The sequence below is a fragment of the Triturus cristatus genome, chromosome 2_2 (genome assembly GCF_964204655.1).
Source record: "Triturus cristatus chromosome 2_2, aTriCri1.1, whole genome shotgun sequence".
In the NCBI taxonomy this organism is placed as follows: domain Eukaryota; kingdom Metazoa; phylum Chordata; class Amphibia; order Caudata; family Salamandridae; genus Triturus; species Triturus cristatus.
The window spans coordinates 923,330,069-923,351,170 of NC_140582.1; the positions used below are offsets into that span (position 1 = coordinate 923,330,069).

The following is a 21,102-nucleotide window of genomic DNA, read 5'->3' on the forward strand; positions in this document are numbered from 1 at the left end:
TGGAATGGAGACTCCGAAGTATGTTACAGGTAAGCACGAAACGCAGGAATTATTTCAACATAAAAAATATGTGTATCATACAATCTACACAAAACAAATGTGTGGGGTCTCCTAATGAGGAATAAAATCATAGAAGTGAGCGTATTGTGATTATATACAAAAAAGGACTTTCAAGTATGTGTCCTAAAGGCACAAGTTTAGTAAGGCTGTAGAAGGGCAAACCAAGTAAGCCTGCACGAATCAGAGTGTCAGTGACGTTTCAAACTTTTTTGAAACATGGAGTTCTCTTCAGGACAATCAGAAGGTGGGGACACCTGGGCGAAGAATAGAAGGTAATCCTATTACAAGAAGAAAAGTGTGTTGCAAGAATCAATGTGGGCTGAGGATCATGCGGATATCATCTGTGCCAGTGATGAGAGCAGTTTCTGTACTTCTACGTATTGCTTTACTCTTATTTCATCCACCTCTTTCCTTGCCACATTTGTCTTATCTTCCTTTTCTTTTTCCTACCCCTCATCTTTTCTTTCCTGTTGTTTCCTCTAATCACTCTCCATCTCTCATCTCTTTGCCCCCATGCCTTTTCTGCTTGTCCAGATTTTAGAATGTTTGATCATGTCCGTTATCTTTTAGCATCACAGATGGGAAACCTGTGGCTCTTTGTTTTTAAAGATTTCTACTGAAAGAACAGAACTACAGCCGCTAGGTACTCAATAGCTAACAACATTTAGAGGTCTAAGTGGGTTATGCACTCAACCATTCAAAAGGTCCCAAAACACCAAAATCATTTGAAGCTCAAATAAGCATGTTTATCCAGATCAGGGACACCAGGCAGCTCATTATGATAGGACATAAAAGTTACTTACATTGCTTTCTGTTCCACTTTTGTGTCGGAAAGGAAAAGCGGAGTAGCAACATTTGAACTTGTGAAGCCACAGACTGAAGGAACATCTTAGCAGTAAGTGCATTAGCTTACTATATTATCTTATACGTTTAGGACCTGTTACAGCAGTGCTATAATCAATCTCTAGTCACTCATAAAACCAAAAAAGAGATTTTTTGGGGAAATTTATTTTTGGGATAAATAAACACAGTCACTGGTGCCTCAAGCGTGGAGTCTGTGCCTTACGTTCCTTCAAATTAAATCAGTAGACTTGGGGTACTAGGAGTAGATTGCACAGCAGCAGCAAAAGTTGGCAGTCCTGCCACAAGAATAGCACCAGTTTTGTTCCATGAAACTTGGCTAAAGTCACTTCATAAAAATTAAAAAGTGTGACATTGGCAGTTGGGCGCAGGTTAAGCATACCCTGAGAAGAAGAAAATAAAATGAACCTATATAGATATATAAATGTGCTGAAAAAAACAAAGGTTACAGGAAAGTTGTAGTTAGGCTCACACAAAACCATAGAAATTCAGCAGTGGTCCATGACACCACTGATGAGATCACTGAGGACATCTCAAATGACATTACTGATTACATCATCCAGTGAGTCCAAGTGTTTCCTAAACCATTTTGAGACTTAATGATATATACTAAACTACTGCAAAAGGTAAATGTATATTCTTTCTGTACTACTGAGTGATACTATTTCTAACATGTCATCTGATCTATTATCCCATGTTTATAGCAGGTGTACTATTTATCAGTAAACTATCCTCTACACTGAGACATGTCCCTATCTGATGTATGTGTACGGTAGTACTTTGCAACCGTCTAAACTGTTCATTAAGAGTTCACTCCACAGTGATGGCTGAATTTATTGTTCTGTTTTATGACATAGTGACCAGTTTCCTTAGACCTCTCTACTTGTGAAGAATGACTGTAGTAGTAGATTGTAATACATTCATCTGTTCGCTAAGACCTTTCTCTACAGTGATAGCTCAGTGTAGTAAAGATTTAAAACAGACTCACATCAATGCTACCTACACCTCTGTCCAGAATGAAGAATAATTTGACGAATGGGTTGTAACATAGTGACATGTCTGCTAAGACCTGTATTCTGGTTGTATGTTATTGTGGTTCGCGTAAATGTCACATTTGAGGTAAAACGTCTTTCCAAATTCATGAATGGTGCTGTTGTGGTTTGCAATAGACAACCCTATACCATTAGACGTTTTACTTTGGTTATTAGTGTTTACAGTAGTGGTTTAGAAACCACATGACTAACCGCTGAGAACTAACTCTTACATGATAAGTGAGTGTAGTAGTTGATAAAGTTACTATGAGGTTTGTGCTGTATGTCTCTCATCTGTGTCTTCTTACTTTTATAAAGTTTAAATGGTATTTTATGAAGTATAATGAATTTTACTTTGCTGAATGATCCCATCATTGATGTCATGAGTGATGTAATTTGAGATGTCATCAGTGATGTCGCTGACCATGTCATGAGTGATGTAATATGTGGGGTCATAAGCAATGTACTGCGGGTGCGTAAGTTATAGTTAGTTCAGGTCACTATAATAGCTGATTTTCTATGGTTTTGTGCATGCAAAATCTGAGCCTAACTATAACGTCCCTGTAACCTTTGTTTTTTCAGTGAATTTCTATGTTTTTTAAATTTTATTTCCTAACTATAACATCTTCGTAACCTTTGCTTTTTTCAGTGAATTTCTAAGTCTAAAAAAAAAATTCTGTTTCCTAACTATAACGTCTCTGTAACCTTTCTTTTTTTTTACTGAATTTCAAATGTTTTTTAAATTCTATTTCCTAACTATAACGTCCTAATAACCTTTATTTTTTTCAGTGAATTTCAATGGTTTTTCAAATTCTATTTCTAAAGTATTCTGTCCCTGTAATGTTTTGTTTTTTGAGTTAATTTCTAGGGATTATTTTTAACACTGAGCATACTACAATGTATTAACATTTTTATTTAGCATTTTTTTATTAACTGCAGATTTTTTAATATTCTTTAAATAAGTTTTAAAAGGTAAAAATGACATACATACTGTAAAATATATGTTTTTGGAAATATACAAGTTTTATATATATATATATATATATTTTTCTTTTATTTGGTTCTGTGGTACCTCTGCAGTCAGAAAACATAGACAGGTCCACAACTACTGTATGTTTTTTTTTCCAATCATGTGATCGGAATGAATCCGTGAAGTCGGATCCGGTGACTCATGGAAAATTTTAAAGATTATTTCACATAGATACCTCCATCTGTTTTCATTAATGACATCAGTGCAAACATATATACAAGCATATATATTGCCCCCTATTTCTGTTTTTCAAGAAAGTTTCACATTTTCTGAGTTTCGCAAACCTGCAAATCTACAGAACGGATTTGGGAATTTGCCCGATGATGCACCCAAATCTTACCTTTTGATTGGGTGCATTAGGACCCACCCATGTACATGTAAAACCACACCCAAAAACAGTTATTTCTCCAGTGAACTCTCTACAATGAGGATTGAAAATCAGTAGTGCTCTGCTTTCACAGAATGTCTGAAGCTTCCTCTTCAGTCCAGGATTATCATCCACAACTTGATGAGAATGAGGAGGTAGATAAACCACCTCCAAGAAAAAAAAGCAATGTCTGGAAGTATTTTACAATACCTTCAAGGGAAAAGAAGGTTAGAGCTAAGTATGTGCAGTGCACTGTTTGTGGAAAGCAGTTATCCAGGGGCTCAGCCATGAAGTATCCAAGTGGGACAAGTTCCATGTGGAAGCACTTAAAAACAATTCATGAAAGGGTCTACAACCAGATGATGAGGGTAAAAGCGAGTGTAGCATGAGAGTCCATCTCCACAGTAACATTTGGAGAACCTTCATCAGCTGCAGTCATTACAATACCAGCTGCCTGCGAAGAATTGAGTGAGAAGGTTACTCATTGTGTGAAATGCCACATCCTTGTCGCTGTAAAAATGTCTTATGTGGGTGCATTCTTGAATAAAGTTAAGAAGCATTGCTGTTAGTTTTTTTTAATGCTTCCATTACCACATAATGTTTTTTGAAGACCGAAGCAAGTTACGTCTTTGAATTCCCCTAACTTTACCCTGTTACTACCCTGTTTACATTTTGTTAAAAAAAAAAAAAAACAAGAAAACAAATAAACTTAAAAAATCCTTCTACAAAAAAATGGCTCTTTTTAGAACCACCATCTGGTCAAGCAATGAGCTAACTGTGTTTTTAATATGTCAGAGACTGTATAGGTGTGAGACTGGGTGTGTCTGTGGCTGTATCAGTGTGTGCCTGAATGTATCACTCTGTGTATGAATGTATCAGCCTCTGTATTGGAGTGTGGCTGGGTGTGCCAGTAGCTGTTTCAGTGTGTGCCTGAATGTGTAAAGCACGGACCCACCTAGGCAGGTATGCAGACTTCAATAATCTGTTCTTTCACATTCAGTCGCTGGTGCATTGAACTGAGTGTGAAAGCAAACCATGTAGATTTAAGCCAGAGGCTTAGTTTACACAACATGGCGACTATAGAAAAGTCTGAGAGTCTACATGCAAAAATTGAGTGGTTTGCTTTTGCCAAAACTTGCATGGCATGCTGGGAGATCCACTAGACAACACCACCTCACATCATAAAATCCAAGCAGTGCTTCGCTTCTCCAGCATCACTTTCATGGTCACTAGTGATTTTAATGGGCAGGTACTCGCAGGCACAGAGAACCTGCACTCCTTTCAGTTGAAAGAAGGGTACTTGCACTTCTCAGCAGGATTGCAGTACTCACAGAAGAGTAACCGCTCTTCTGAGTGGCAAACAGAACAGGTACTCTCAGAGAGTGAGCACCTGCTCTGTTAGATTTATTTTCAAAGACTGACAGTAACAGCGTGAAAATGAATATCCATTTGGCCAAGGGTTCTATTAGTAAACTAGAGAGGAGAGAAGGGGCAGCCTTGTTGTCTGCCTATTTCATCATGGAAAAGAGATTAAAATACCCCATTAATTTGAAATATTTTTAATATGCAACATCTGGGATAGGGATACCCCTTCAAAAACAATTACACACCTCCAATCATGCACACTCAGCAGTCTCCCTCCAAGTCCAGAGATGTTCGAGAGTGAGGATATGGTATGTGTGTTGAGATCCCTTCAAAGTTAAATCCATGGGCAGCTTGTGAGCCTGATGTTCGGCAAACCAAACCTGCACAGCACACACACAAAATGCCAGTGCTCCTATGCTGCTTGGCCACAAATGCATATTCATTTTCACGCTGTTACTGTCAGTCTTTGAAAATAAATCTAACAGAGCAGGTGCTCACTCTCTGAGAGTACCTGTTCTGTTTGCCACTGAGAAGAGCGGTTACTCTTCTGTGAGTACTGCAATCCTGCTGAGAAGTGCAAGTACCCTTCTTTCAACTGAAAGGAGTGCAGGTTCTCTGTGCCTGCGAGTACCTGCCCATTAAAATCACTAGTGACCATGAAAGTGATGCTGGAGGCAGGTATGCAGACTTCAATAATCTGTTCTTTCACATTCAGTCGCTGGTGCATTGAACTGAGTGTGAAAGCAAACCATGTAGATTTAAGCCAGAGGCTTAGTTTACACAACATGGCGACTATAGAAAAGTCTGAGAGTCTACATGCAAAAATTGAGTGGTTTGCTTTTGCCAAAACTTGCATGGCATGCTGGGAGATCCACTAGACAACACCACCTCACATCATAAAATCCAAGCAGTGCCTCGCTTCTCCAGCATCACTTTCATGGTCACTAGTGATTTTAATGGGCAGGTACTCGCAGGCACAGAGAACCTGCACTCCTTTCAGTTGAAAGAAGGGTACTTGCACTTCTCAGCAGGATTGCAGTACTCACAGAAGAGTAACCGCTCTTCTGAGTGGCAAACAGAACAGGTACTCTCAGAGAGTGAGCACCTGCTCTGTTAGATTTATTTTCAAAGACTGACAGTAACAGCGTAAAAATGAATATGCATTTGTGGCCAAGCAGCATAGGAGCACTGGCATTTTGTGTGTGTGCTGTGCAGGTTTGGTTTGCCGAACATCAGGCTCACAAGCTGCCCATGGATTTAACTTTGAAGGGATCTCAACACACATACCATATCCTCACTCTCGAACATCTCTGGACTTGGAGGGAGACTGCTGAGTGTGCATGATTGGAGGTGTGTAATTGTTTTTGAAGGGGTATCCCTATCCCAGATGTTGCATATTAAAAATATTTTAAATTAATGGGGTATTTTAATCTCTTTTCCATAATGAAATAGGCAGACAACAAGGCTGCCCCTTCTCTCCTCTCTAGTTTACTAATAGAACCCTTGGCCAAATGGATCAGGAGGGACGCACAGACATATGGGTTCAGGTGGCCAACTGACCAAGAAAACAGAGTGGTTCCGTATGCTGGTTATATACTTTTGTATCTCAAGCACCCCCAGATATCACTACCACGTCTGACGCAACTACAGGAGATTTATGGTGATACCTCAGGACTAACGGTTAACTGGGGGAAAACAACCTACATACATGAATGGTAAACCCTCACATTGACAGTGGAAAAACCGTATCGGATCCACAAGGCCTGTTCTTATCCTTGGGCATCCACATTACAGGAGATCAGCAGGCTGCTTGGGAGTCAAACATTGCGTCAATTTTGAGACACACGTATTACCTACACTCTTGGTCTTCATTCCTGCTGGAAGAATGGTACTTTGCGAAATGTTGCTTCTCATTCATGACTATGCTCCAGAACTATTCCTATGTACTCCCTGTCCCTTCTTACAAGGCCACCAGTCAATGGTCTTGGTGTTCCTGTGGGCAGGCAACCTCTCTAGGGTCTTGTCCCATGTGATGCCACAGTACATAAGGGTGGCTTAGGAGTCCCAGAGCTTCAAATTTCTACTTGTGCTTGGTGTGGCCGGGGAGGCAATGGAGTGAGACGTGCTGCTCAAGCCTTCCGTCCTCCCGGGGCCCATCGTGCGACTGCTCTCTGACAAGAGGCACATTACCTCAGTTCCAGGAGTGCTCGGTGGTGCCCTGCAGTCGTGGGGACGACTGAAGTTTGCTGGGGAGTGAGCAGTGGTGCCCGGAGTGGCAAAAACCTTCAGAAATGTGGCTGGCACCATCTTGTTCTTGGAGACTGCCACACCTCCGCCACTTTGTGCCGTAGATGAGAGCCGGGCCCAGCGAGAGGTGCGGACTCCCAACTGAGCCCCCGAGGCATCCACCGTAGTGCTGGAGCGTGATTGGGAGTAGCGGACATAGCAGACTACCGGGGGTTGACTGGCAGTGGGGAGCCCACTGGCCCTCACGTATTGCAGCGCTGCTTTGGCGGCCCCCCGCCTCCTGGAACGCCCTCATCTGCGCAGGAGTTGGATGGGAGGCCCGGAGCTTGTCTGGGGTTCGCTGGCTGAGGTGTGGAGAGCTGTTGTCCACCTCTGCGCGGGACCGGTCTTGCCTTTTCGGAGCTGAGGCCAACGTGGCTAGAGACCTGCCTGGTGGAGGAGGGGCGTGGACTTGCCTCTCCCGGTTGCGAGGAGACTACGGCCAGCGAGCGCCTGCATCGCCTGACAACCTAGTTTATCCACATGCCGGGTGTCCCGCCGCTGAAGCAGCAAGTGCAGGGCCCATCTTGCTGCCTCCTGGAGGGGGAACTGTCTCAGACCCACCGGTAAAAGCGGAGCTGCGGCTGGGGCAGACACAGAGGGAGGATTTGGAGCCAAGTGTGCGCAGGCTACCCTTGGAGGTGCATACACCTGACCCCAACATACATTTAGCCTGCTGGCGGGAGCTAGATGGATATAGGACCCCGAGTCCTCTACGGCCAAGTAAGCGTGGCTAAGCATAGTGAGAGGGCAGGGGGCTGCTTCGAAACATTGTGGAGGTGGCAGTGTGAATACAGCTACGCAGAGGCTGGCTAGGAAAATCAGTGCTAGCCGCAGCCACTGGAGGGAACACTAGTGTGTGTGACCTTGGATCAGAAACCCTGCAACATTAACAGGCTAGCTGGCACAATTAACATGGCACAGTGGTGAAAGGCAGGAAACCTCGGAAACGCATGCAGCTTGGCCAGGGCGGACAGGCAGAACTCTGCTTGGGGAAAACCTGAGGAGCAGAAACGCTACCTACCTAGCTACGTCCAACTCCCCACAGACGACACAGCCTGTGCCAACAGCCTCCATTGGGGCACTCATTATCGGTGAGAAGCAGAGTTAGCCAGCGATACCATCTGGATGGGTGCACGATCCCCTGACACTTGTGCAAGTACAGGAGCTGGAGGCGGCCTCACCGCTTGATACATCTGCGAAGGCCCCAAGCACCTTGTTCCTTGTTCAGGTAGGTTTTCATGAGGCTGGCCAGGTGATGGTATATCATTAGAGAAATATCTCAGGGAGCGGTCCTGACCCCCACCCCCGTCCCCCCCCCCCCCGTCGCGGGCCTTAACGACATGACCAACACCGAGATAGAAATGCCTAGCACAGCATCTATTATGGACACGCTCACGTGATAGGCTGCGCTCCAAGGCATCCAAGGACACTTCCGTGATGTCCCTTTGCAAAAAGATAATGCTGTCTGAGACAGCGGCCCATCCCCCAGACTCAGCAGCCTGGGTTAACCGGGGTTGAACCCTACGCCCCGATCAAGCAAGGATATATGGAACAGATCTCTCCTCACTCAAAGAGGAATTCAAGTCGGGCCTGCATGACCTCTGGAGAGAGGTGACTGAGATTTGGGACATGGTAAACGACCTTGAGTGGACAGTTGATGCCAGATCCGAAGACCACAAGATGCTGTAGAAACGAATAGCCGTGATTGAAAAACAAAATATCGAGCTGCAAATCAAACAAGAAGACTTGGAAAACAGGAGCCGTCGGAATAATATCCGCATACGAGGCGTGCCCCTGGGAGCAGAAGGCACAGACATCATGGCCTTTACTGCAGACCTGCTTCAGACGGTTCGGGCAAGGATGATGCCTCCCCGCCCACCTTAGACAGAGCACAGCAGGTTGCTGCAAGGACAGGACAGGCTGATAGTGCGCCAGAGATCCTGACCAGAGTCCATTTCTTCACTGAGAAGGAAGGGATCTTGCAAGCAGGCAATTGAAAGACCGAAATTAAATATCAAGGCCATACACTCCAGCTCTACCAGGACCTCTCTCCTGTCACGCTGCGGAAACGCTGTGACTTCAAACCCATTACTGACAAGTTGCGAGCTCAGAGGTTCCGCTCTCAGTGGGGCCACCCTTTTGTCCTCATGTTTCAATGGGAGGTTAGGCACCGTTCGCTGCTCTCACTGGCGGAAGCTAAAACACTGATGGGCCTCTTGGAATACTCTCAGAAAGATGATGGGCTCTCCCGCATGGGTGCCTCAGGGCGTGATCTCTACCTCGGGTGGGCTACGGTCCCCCAACGAAGGGCCAGTAGGCAACAGTCAGAATCATCAAAACGAAACATCATTAGACACTTGCGTAGCCTCAGTGGGTGGGGCCTCCCCTGCTCCCTCCACAGCTGGATCTGTATAACCAAGAAGCAAGCTGGACATGGATAAGCACCTAAAGGAATGTAACAGCGGCTGTAGGCCTCTACCCCTGGAACTATCGATGAAGATGATGGGCCCCGGGGATTAACGGGACCCGCCGTTGACGTAGCCCGACACTCCCGCTGCACCCCTGATGGCCCTAGACTTTCTCTTCCAGAGTGTGACTCCTCCAGCAGGATTGGAGCGCTTCGGTGCCGATCTCCGCATGCTGAAGAAGTCATTGTTAGGCCATGTTGGTCCACTGTTGTTCTCTGTTTTACCTTGTTTTTTCTTACAGGTCACACACAAGGTAACACATCGCAAAGGCGATGGGGCGCCTCTCGCTCTGGGTGGGGGGTGAGCGGTGGCTGAGGTGTGGTGCAGCGGCCAGAGCAGCTGACTTCAGAGCAGAGGGTTCACGGTTCGATACCCGGCTCCGGCGGCAGCTCAGCTCAGCACCGTGTGACTCTGGGCAATAGCTCACTTAATTTCCACTACAGCCCCCAGCGCCTTGAGACCCGTAAGGGTGAGTAGCTGCGCTATATAAAAACGGACTTACATTTTTACATTTAGTGTCTCTCTCTGGCCTCAATACCAGAACTACTGATCTATGGTCCGGTTGGGCAGGCCGGGGACTTATGGCCTGGTCATGGTAGCAATAGGAGATTCAGAAAACAGGGACAGCAATCCTCACCCCGGATGCAACATGCACCAGCATCCCGCTGTTGGATTGTGCACACAACATCAGGGCGCATCCCTCAACCCCCCACCTGCCATGGGAGATCTTAAACTACTCTCATTAAACATCTGGACCTAAACTCTCCGAATAAGCAGAAGCAAATTTGGCATTATATCCTACACCACGACCCGGATATCATAATGCTCCAGGACACCCACCTAGTGAAGTCAGGCTTACACCGCATGACACACCCGAAATATCCCAAACGACACTGGGCATACACAACCTCTAAAACTCTGGGAGTGGGCATACTCTGTAAAGCTAGCTTCTATACCTCTGTAGTCAAAGAGACTTGAGATAGTGAGGGCTGCAACTTGTTCCTACAACTGCTTCGGGGGAAACGTAAGCTGACACTACTTAACATCTACGCTCCGAATGCTGCTCAAGATGCATATATCAGACGCATCCTGCGAGAACAGCTAAACGGTGTAGAGGAGGACAGAATGTTGTGGGGGGCATTAACTTGGTTTGGGACTCCTCCTTAGATAGAAGCAACGCGACATTTCAGAACATTGGAGCCATGTCGGCACATCTAAAAAGGGACATTGAGGACTATGGGCTGTTAGATGCATGGCGCTACAAACACACAGGCGTGAGAGACTACTCCTTCTACTCACACATACATGCCTCCTATTCGCGCATAGACTAGGTTTTTGTCACCCCCTCTATCCTCTTTTGCGCACAGTGGAGCTTTCAGATAACTCTATCTCCGACCATGCCCACCTAGAACTCACCTGGGATGGTCGGGTGTCCCAACCAGAATGCCCATTGCGCTGGCGCCTGAACCCACATCTTCTACGTGACCCAGTAGACGTGGAGGCGATACGGAAGGAAATTACTGATAATTTACAGCACAATGCGTCGCCCAAATCTCCTTGCATACACTATGGGACGGGTTTAAAGCCAAACTCAGGGCAGAGATCAAGCAGCTAGAGCGCTCGGATAAAGCGGCCCCATCCTGACAAACTAAAAGACAGCTGGACTTGCTGCGTGGCCAACTGCGCGCCCATCGCACAGGTAAAGCAGAGTGCGCCTTACTGTCCCTGCAACAGAATTATTATGAGGGGGGAACAAAGTGGGCAAGCTGCTGGCCAGTAAGCTAGGCCAATGGCACACTAAGGCACATATTGCTAAGATTCAGTTAGGAACCACTAGATGGGTGACTGCAGAGAAGGACAAACTGGAGGCCTTTTGGTATTATTACCAGCGGCTTTCCTCTCGTGAAGATCCTTCCCCCATGGAACCTCTCCGCACATCATACAACCCTCCTAGATAGTCCCATCACAGCAAAAGAACTATGTGTGGCTGTTCGGAACCTCCCCCAGGTAAGGCCCCCGGACGGGCTTCCCCGACCTTTTCTATCACCTATTCCTCCCCCAGCTGCAAGAACATCTCTTGCACCCGTTTAATTCCTTTTTCGTGGACACAGGCCTCACCCCCACAATGGCAACAGCTGAGATCACCCTTAACCCTAAGGCAGGCAAAGACCCAGTGCAATGCTCCACGTACCATCCAATAGCCCTCCTTAACACAGATGCTAAGCTTTTCACTAACATATTAGCTACTAGCCTTGACCCGTATCTACCTGGTCTCATCAGCCCGACTAAGTGGGTTTCATCCGCCAACGAAAGGGGGCGGATAATGTCTGGTACATAGCCCACTTAGTAGAAAAGAATGCATCGACTGAACATCCCTGCTTGTTTTCTCTCGCTTGACGCGGAGTAGGCATTTGACAGGGTGGACTGGTCATACCTTCAAGCAGTGCTGTGTAAAATAGGCCTTGCGCGGGAATTTATCTCTAAAGTCATGGCATCATATGTTGCTCCAACAGCCTGCATCTGAGTGAATGTGCGGGTCACAAGTTCGATATCGCTGCACCGGGGCACGGGTGCCCACTCTCACCCCTGCTATTTGCATTGGCGGTGGAGCCCTTAGCTATAGGGGGTGAGAGTCAGATGGGATTAAAGGCATACCTTTTGGTGGCCAGATCCATAAAATCAACTTGTTTGCAGATGATCTCCACCTCACCTTGACTCAACCTGAACTCTCGCTCCCCTGTGTTGTTGTGAAAGCTTGCTGACTTTTGAAGCTGTGTCCGGTTTCAAGATTAATATGTCCAAGTCGTTCGTCCCCAACCTAAATATTTCGGCACCAGAGGTTAAAGTGTTACAGAGTCTGACTCCCTTTCAGTGGTCGTCAGGACTCCACCAAGTATTTAGGCCTCAATGTCACCCCCACACTTCCCTCATGGTACCATTGGTCTGCTCTTCGTCGTTCGATCGTGGCGGACCTTCAGAAGTGGAAGCCCCTCTACATCTCCTGGTTAGGGCGTATTAAAACTATTAAAATGAACATCCTACCGCAGGTCTTGTACCTTTTCCAGACGTTGCCCACGCCAATCCTACAGCTGAAAATACAGCACCTTCAGGGGGATCTACACGCTTTTGTGTGGAATAGAAAACTGCCTCACATAGCGCACTCACTATTGATGCGACCACGAAATAGAGGAGGCTTGGCATGTCCAAATCTGCTGGAATATTACTGGGCGACATATTTGAGATATATCTCTGAGTGGGTAGTGCACGAAAGCGAGAAGCACTGATTCGACATGGACTGGTCTATGGCGTGCCGACCTCTGAGGGACCTTGCTTGGCTGCCTAAGCACGCCCGCCCACCCTCGGAGCACATATATTGCGACTCCGACCAAGACAGTATTGGACATCTGGGACAGATTTTCTGTAAAGAAGGGGCTTACCACATTCCTGTCCCCGAACACCCCCATTGCGTGCAACCTGGGGTTCCCGCCGGGTTTGCCAACACTCGCATACAGCAGCTGGAGTGACGGCGATCGTCTCACAATACGAGACCTATTTGTGGGGGATGTCATGAAGACATTTGTCAACTGCAGAACCGAATTTGCAATCCCTCCCACTGCACGGCTCCAATATCTCCGGCTACACCATTGGCTATCCCATCCTGGGATTCGTATGATAGCAGTTCACCCCTTTACCCTCTTTGAGAAATTGGTACAGGCCTTTGATGGCACTGGGGGACTGATCTCTAAAACCTATCAGGGACTACAACACTCAACCCCGAATTGCACCCATAAATATCAAACTGCCTGGCATGACGCAACCCCGGGGAAATTATACCCAAACAGTGGGAAACACTAAGGCGAGACATCCCCAAAACCTACAGCAACCTCACCTCCGGCAGCACTGTATATAAGCTGATCCTTTAAGGTTTTATACACCCGCGCGCCTAGCTGTTATTTATCCAACGGTCCCCAGCCTATGCTGGCGCTGTGGAAAGGATGAGAGTACCCTGTGTCATATATGGTGGTCATGCCAGGTGATAGCTACATACTGGAAGGAAGTTCTGGGACACATTAAATGCATCATTGGCTTCCTGCTCTCACATCTGCAACACATGATAATCTTAGGTATATGCCCCTCCAACATAATCGCGATGTCTAGCGCTGACTGGACTCTTATAAGCCATTTACTCTTGGCAGCGGGACAACTCATAGCGTGCGCATGGAAGCAAACTTCACCCCTCCTCCATCGCCCAAAGGTTCGATAGGGTGTGGCATATCCTAGCTATGGAGCAACTGTCCCACAACTTAGCGAACACCGAAAAGAAATTTCAGCGCATATGGCAGCCATTGATATCTTATCTTATGCGCATAGAATTCCCCTGCTTTAGCCCCCCAAAACTTAGAAGTCACCAGATTTTTTAATGCAACTGAAGTGCGCGCCTCCTTAGCCAACATGGAGTACATTGCGTGTCGTTGGTGCCTACCCTCTCCCCTCCGCGCCGGATTCTGAGGCGCCATCCAGGTGCCCCACACTGAATATCCCGCTACGACCTGTACAGACTTTGTTTGATTGATGTTATTAGTTACATTTCTTAACGTTACCCTGACCCTAGAGACTAGCACACACTAGGCCACAAGATGTTCTTTGCTAAAAGTTCTAGCACCAACACCAGTGACTGATAAGGGCCAGGCACTCCCTCAAGGTGGCGGCTGTCTTTCATGGAATTATCTAGTGCAGTTGTGCTTATCCAAGAATATGCATCTGTAACGCTTAACGTTATTCGAGATGACAAGATACTTTACACTCCAAGCATACTGATGTCCTTTTGTAGCTCCTCCATAGTGTTTACAGTTGTTTACTTAAGGCGGCTGGCCCGAAGAGGTAGTAGGCGACTTGCTGTGTATCTATCTATCCTTTGCCTTTGTGATATCTTATGTATTTATGCGGCCGGCCCGGTCTGGGTTGTATGCGAAACACTGTGTTCAACAACAATTGTTTTAAAGATGCTAATGAAAGTTTTTTTAAAGGAAAAAATAAATAAAATAATTTCTACTTGGCAGCACAGATGATACCACCTGGGATTGGCTTCTGGGAAAAGACAGGACTACTCATGGAGGTTGGAGTTGGTGACCCTTGAGAGACAGTGGATACTGGAACTTTTATAAGGGGGGCAACCCCCAGTCTCTCTCATTTCTTGTGCTGGTGTGCGGCTGTCTCATATATTAATTCTGGGGGAGGGGGGATGGGTCCTTTTTAGGTCGAGCTTCAATCGAACTTTTATATCTGTTCTGTGGGGTTTGGCAAACCCACCAATTGCCATTGGTTACTATCTATGGCATTCAGAAATGCTGGCTTGTTATTGGTGCATATGTGTAATTACCCCTCTTTTGCCTGCTTCATTCCATCCTTTGCGATTTCACTCACAGAACCTTTTGTTTGGCCATCACACTGTACAGCGTGTGATGGCCCCTCCTCTTGGTTATTTTCAATTACCGTGTCAAATACAGCTTTCTTTATATGCATCTCGCTGTATTTACACTTTTTTGGGGGGATGTCGCGCAAAGCGGGTGCCGTGTTAATTAAATACATCTGCGGGCGTAAATGCGCTGCTCTATTTACATTTTTCTTTTGGACGACACGCAAAGCGGGCGCTGTGTTAATTAAATACATCTGCGAGCGCCATTTTTTTGTTTTCAGTTTCATGGCAGTCGCGCGTGAGTTTTCCTTCAGTCTGCCCCACTCTATTGCTTCCTCCCTAGCTGGTTACTTAAACAACATGGCAGTACGGACGTGTAACAGGTAAAAGCGCTCTGCATGCTGCACAACTTTTTATCCTTTTAAAGCACATATGCTGCTCTGATTTAAAGCTTATTACTGTTGTAAAGCTCGTGTAAGCTTGCTGCTTCTTCCCAGTGCCGTATAGCCATCTGGGGATTGTGTTTTATTTTATTTAATGAGATTTTATATATCGCAAACTTTACCCGTAAGTGTCAGGGAGTTTTACAAAAGGACCCGTTACATTACATAAACTCTTGTAAGCTTGCTGCTGCTTCTCGACACTTATAGCCATCTGGGGATTGTGTTGAAGGGAAGGGGTTTCATTTTTAGGTCAAGCCTAGAGACAGCACGCATGCGCTGCTCTAGGAGGCATTTTGTAATCTGTATGTAGAGATGAAACACACCCACGACAGCCCACCACTTTTAATAGGTTGCTTTGTCTGCCTTCACGAATTTCACATTTGTCCCATCTTGTGGGTGTTCCGTTCCCGCCCTGGTGTCCGCCCCTGCTACACCGATCCTTTCGATATGGCCCATATGTTCTCTTGACCTGCACAACTTTTCCTTATGCCCTCTCCGCTGGCTGGCACATGGCTTCTTGTTCTACTGGCTTCTCTACTAGAAGCTCACACACTGCAGCAGGCAAGAAGCTCGCCTTGTAGGGATTGGAGCACTAACTGCTCCTTTATATATATATATATTTTATTTTTTTTAAAAGCACAAGCCTCACTGAGCACTTTAGGTCGCTCTGATCCTCCGTTGCCTCTCAGGCCCTGCGGGAGCGGCCATTGTAGGAGGGGTGGTGGTGGAGACAGGAATGCTGTCTCTCCTTTGTTCTCAGAGATCCCAGGCAGCTAAAAGCTCCGTCCTCCTAATCCCTTCTAGAGGCGTCAGAAGCAGACCTGTTGGCTGAGACCCTCTTGGTTACTCAGCGAGTCCGTTTCATTTTTGCAACATTTCTTCTGTCAGCCTGTTAATTCGTAAATGCATGGAGACAAGGGGGAAGGGTAAAAGTGCTCCACATGCTGCACAACTTATTTTTCTTTTAAATAACACATGCTGCTCTGTTTGTAAAGCTAGCTGCTGTTATGAAGCTGCTTTTAAGCATTCTGCTGCTTGGCACTTCTAGCCATCTGGGGATTGTGTTGCGGGGAAGGGGTTTCATTTTTAGGTCGAATCTGGGCAGCTCATGCGATGTTCTGCGAGCCATGCTGTATTGGAGTATGTACTTGAAGCCCTGCCCATATTTGTCATTGGCTTGTGTCATTGTTCTTCTTGAATGATGGCTTTTGATTTGTTATTAGGCTTGATTCTTTAATGAGTTTCTCTCACTACAGGAGGGCACGTGGGTCTCTTGTGTTAAGCTGCGACCACCGGCTTGTTTATTTAACTCATAGCAAACGGGGAGCTCTTCAGGGGCCATGGGAGACAGAAGAGGGCAACTCAGCGATGCCTTCAAGCATTTGGAATGCAATAGGTCTCGCATTTGCGAGAGTTTTAACTATTGGTATTGTAAATGACTATGCCTTTTATTTATGTTTTAAAAACCAAAACATAAATAAAAGGCATTGTCATTTACAATGCCAATAGCTCAAAGTCGGGTAAAAGCAAGACCTATTGCATTACAGATACTAGTTTCATGTTCTATTTGATCATGCCAGGTTATCTCTTCTTACTGACAGAGGGTTCATGACATCATGACAAACCTATTACATATACCCACCACTTTGAACCCTAAGATAATGATGCCAGGGGTCATACCGGGTACAGTGAAGTCATGACACCAAAGACTACTGGCCAGCATTGGTTACCTGGTGGCCAAGAGAGACATCGCTAGGTATTTGAGATCACCTGAACTGTGTAGTGCAATGCTGCCATCTTGGTTATATTTTGATTATTTCCTGCATTCTAAAAATAATAAATAAATGTGTAAGAAAAAGAAAGGTTTCTGCAGGTGTGGCTCTTAGCTGAAGTGTTCTAGGCCTACTTTTTCAGTGTTTGGGTTTTGCTGAGGATCAGTGAACCCATTACTCCTAGCCCTTTTGGGATTGAGCGGTGAAGAGGCAGCAACTAAACTTTACTGAGTCCAGCAGCACAGACAGCGCTACCATAAAGAGGCCTCGAGGCCTCGATATAAAGGAAGCACCACCTCGCTGACACAAAGAAAATTAATCAGTGATTATGATCGTCCTTCGTTGCTGCTGAGAGTTTTCATTAATAGAGCTGTCGTGGATGCCTCACATAAAGAGCTATTAGCATGAATGACTGGATTCTAAATCCAGCCATTCACTGCTATGATGTAGCAATGGTGGGCAACAGAACTTGTTACCAATTGTTGCTACATCATAAAGGAATTACAGGCTGCTCTGGCAGGGCTCTCTGAGAGCACGCTACAGCAGCTCTGGAAACCAGGGAGCGAAGTGTCTGGAGAAGACAGCACAGAGAGTGGTGGGGTTGGTGGCAAGAGACCAAGGTTTTGTTTTTTTTTTCACATTTTGGACACGGAAAAGAGGCCATGTTATGTATGGCTCCCCATTATTCCTCTGCCCCTCCGTAGTAGTTGTAGTTAAAAGCAGGGGCAGTTAAACCTTGGGGGTAAGACATAACAATTATAGATGGGTAAAAAGTGAATTACGGGGATGGTTTTCTCCACAGAGTTCTGAGTGACATCATAGACAACTCGAACTTCGATCTTGTTATCTTATTGATGTCACTCAGAACCCCTCAGTGAAAACAGCCCCATATTTCACTATTACCCATCCATAATTGTATATATAATGCATGGGAGACTGCAATCCCTGTATCAAAGCTCATCTCTAATTTCCTAATTACAGGTGACTTGTAACGTCTCTAGTCACCTGCAATAATGAAAAAACACATCATGCCGCATACCATGGCCAGCAGCCAAGCTGAAAGGCAGGCTACACGCATAATTACAGCTGGTCTCTTTCTAAAATAAACAGTAATTAGCAGAAAGAAGATATTTACGACAACACGTTTATTTTTTCCACACTAAAGTACATTGCAGGAAAAATAGAATCTCTCTGCCTTTTCCTACACATTCTGGGCCTCGTCACTTTTTAGATCTGTTTTTCATAATCCAGGTTCCAATATATTTTTGCAACTAATTACTGTTTTTTTATTTATTTAATTTTGCATTCGATTCTGGGGTTTTTCTTCATATCTGCCACCATACTGCCTCTTTCATGTGATGAGCAACACACCACAAAGGACTGAAGTGGTTTGTGGCTAGTGTGGTGTACTGATCATGGATTATAAGCAATGAAATACCCTCTGCTATATATTTTAAGGATACTGCAAGTCACCAAGGAGTTCCATGACCATAAAGAGGTGATCGTATAGAGCAGGGGTACTCACAATCTTTCTGTCGGGGGCCAAAATTACAGTGTGGTTAGTGGCCGAGGGCCGCACTGGTAGGGGTGGAGTCAGTGAGGGCGGCATCAGTGGGGGGCGGAGCTAGAGTAAAAAAAAAAAAAAACCTTTCAAAACATCTGTCTCCCTCTGTCTCCCTCCCTCTCTGTCCCCCTCCCCCTCTCTCCCTCTCCCTCCCTCTCCTTCCCTCTCCGTCTCTCTCCGTCTCCCTCCGTCTCCCTCCGTCCTCTGTCTCCCTCCGTCCTCCGTCTCCCTCCCTCTCCCTCCGTCCTCCGTCTCCCTCCCTCCCTCTGTCTCCCTCCCTCCCTCTCTCTCTCCCTCCCTCCCTCTCCTTCCCTCTCCGTCTCTACCCGTCTTCCTCCGTCCTCCGTCCTCCGTCTTCCGTCTTCCGTCTCCCTCCGTCCTCCGTCTCCCTCCGTCCTCCGTCTCCCTCCCTCTCCCTCTGCCCTCCGTCTCCCTCCCTCTCCGTCTCCCTCTATCTCTCCGTCTCCCCCTCTCTCTCCGTCTCCCTCCCTCTCTCCGTCTCCCTCCCTCTCCGTCTGTCTCTTTGCCTCTGTCTGTCTCTGCCTCTATCTGTCTGTCTCTTCCTCTATCTGTCTGTCCCTGTCTCTGTCTATCTGTCTGTCCCTGTGTCTGTTAGTCTCTATCTCTATCTGTCTGTCTCTGTCTCTCCCTTCTGCCCTCTGTCCCCTTACCCGACTCTCACACCCTGCTGTTCTCTTGTAATTCTTTGTCACCTCGCCCCCCCCCTCCGCTTGTGTGGCAGCTGAGGCAGCTTCCCTTCCGGGGCACACACACAGCCCCACCTGAGTACTTCGCAGGTCTTTAAGAGACCATTTGCATGATAACGAGGCTTTGTTGTATTTCACCTCTTAGCGCCCCAGCAGCTCCACTCGGACTATCCCTTGAATCCCCGGGCCCCCACAGAGCAGAGTCTGTGTTTGCTGACACTGTTAAAAAAAAAAAACACCAGTACGATCATACATGCCAACATTTTAGAAGAGCAAAGTGGGAGATTTAAAAAAAAAAAAAAAAAAATCGGGAGAATGGGGCCTTGAATCGGGTTACTGTCATGTAGGGGCTTTGGAAGTGTGCTGCTGCAGGATCGGACATTTGAAACGCAAAATGCACGTTTTTTTTCCTTACCTTTCAGAAGCATTGAGCGCAGTGGCAGGCAGAGAGAGGGTGATGCAAGTGTTGTGCACTGGCCTGCAGGTTGCTGGCAGTGCGTACATACCCCCCTGCCACCCCCCCCGTGGCAGCCCAGCGGGCTGAAAAATCTTCCAGGTACACACACAGCCGCCCCCGAGTACTTCACGGGTCTTTAAAAGACCATTCGCTTGTTGATGAGGCTTTGTTTTGCTTTTTCACCCTTTCTAGAGCTCCTGCATCGCCACTCTGATTATTGCTGGAAGAATTAGCACTCTACACAATACAAGCCCTGTCAGCTGAAATCCCCCAAGGAATCGGGTTTTTGCTAGCAGGAATTGGGAGGCGGGAGACTAGCCTTGAAATCGGTAGTCTCCCGCCTGAATCGGTAGGGTTGGCATGTCTGGGTACGATGTCTGCAAGGTCCACGGGCCGCCAAGAAAGGCTTGCCGGGCCGCTGGCGGCCTGCGGGCCGTACTATGAGTATCCCTGGTATAGAGGAATGAGGCTGAATGTCATCTTGGCGTTCCATGACCTTATAAAGTAACTCTTTTTTGTGCCTCAATCCTCAAAAATCCTTATAATGTACTGCAATGGGTACTTCATCGCATATACACATAAAATAATCATCTGTTTGTCTTTAATAGGATCTTAGATTTTCTCTGAACTCAGGCTTGAAATACCACCATTATAATCAATGGCCCTATATATAGTAAAAAACATCACTGACCTGAGGCAAAAGATAACGATCTATAAACCTGTGTATATTCAAAAATACACTTGATTGAGGCCATTGATTAAAATGTGTACAAAACAAAACAGCATTGAACAGGGCCAAAGGGAGATAACAAAGCCTAATTTGAGGATTGGCATTTATGGCCATTCTGCTTAATGTAAATAAATAGTTATAGACATAGTTTACATATATTATTAAAGGCCTTGACAGGCATAGAATCCAATAATTGAGAGTAAGAAAGACTCATTAGTTGTTGAAGATAACATGGCCTTTGCACTGGACACTTGTTAAAAGCAAAATCCTGCTATTTTCGTATTATAAGGATATATATATATATATTACCTACTGGCGGTCGCCAGTAGGTAGTTATAGTTAGGACCACGTTTCCATAGGAAAACCTCAACATTCTATTTTGAATAACTTTGGCGCCGGTCGACGAATCCTCGTGAATTTCTCAAAATAGGTGGGGCGCTACGCTCCGCTCCTACCCTGAAAGTCTCGGGGGGATCCGTCAAGCGGGGGCTGAGATAAAAGGGGGGTCCCAAAACGCGTTTTTCCCATGCATTTTTCCATAG

General features: G+C 46.1%; 1 protein-coding gene across 5 annotated transcripts in view; it reads right to left on the bottom strand.

Moving 5' to 3' along the window:
* Positions 1-21,102, bottom strand: part of ZCCHC4 (zinc finger CCHC-type containing 4) — a 452,628-nt gene that overhangs the window by 109,960 nt on the left and 321,566 nt on the right. The window lies entirely within an intron of this gene.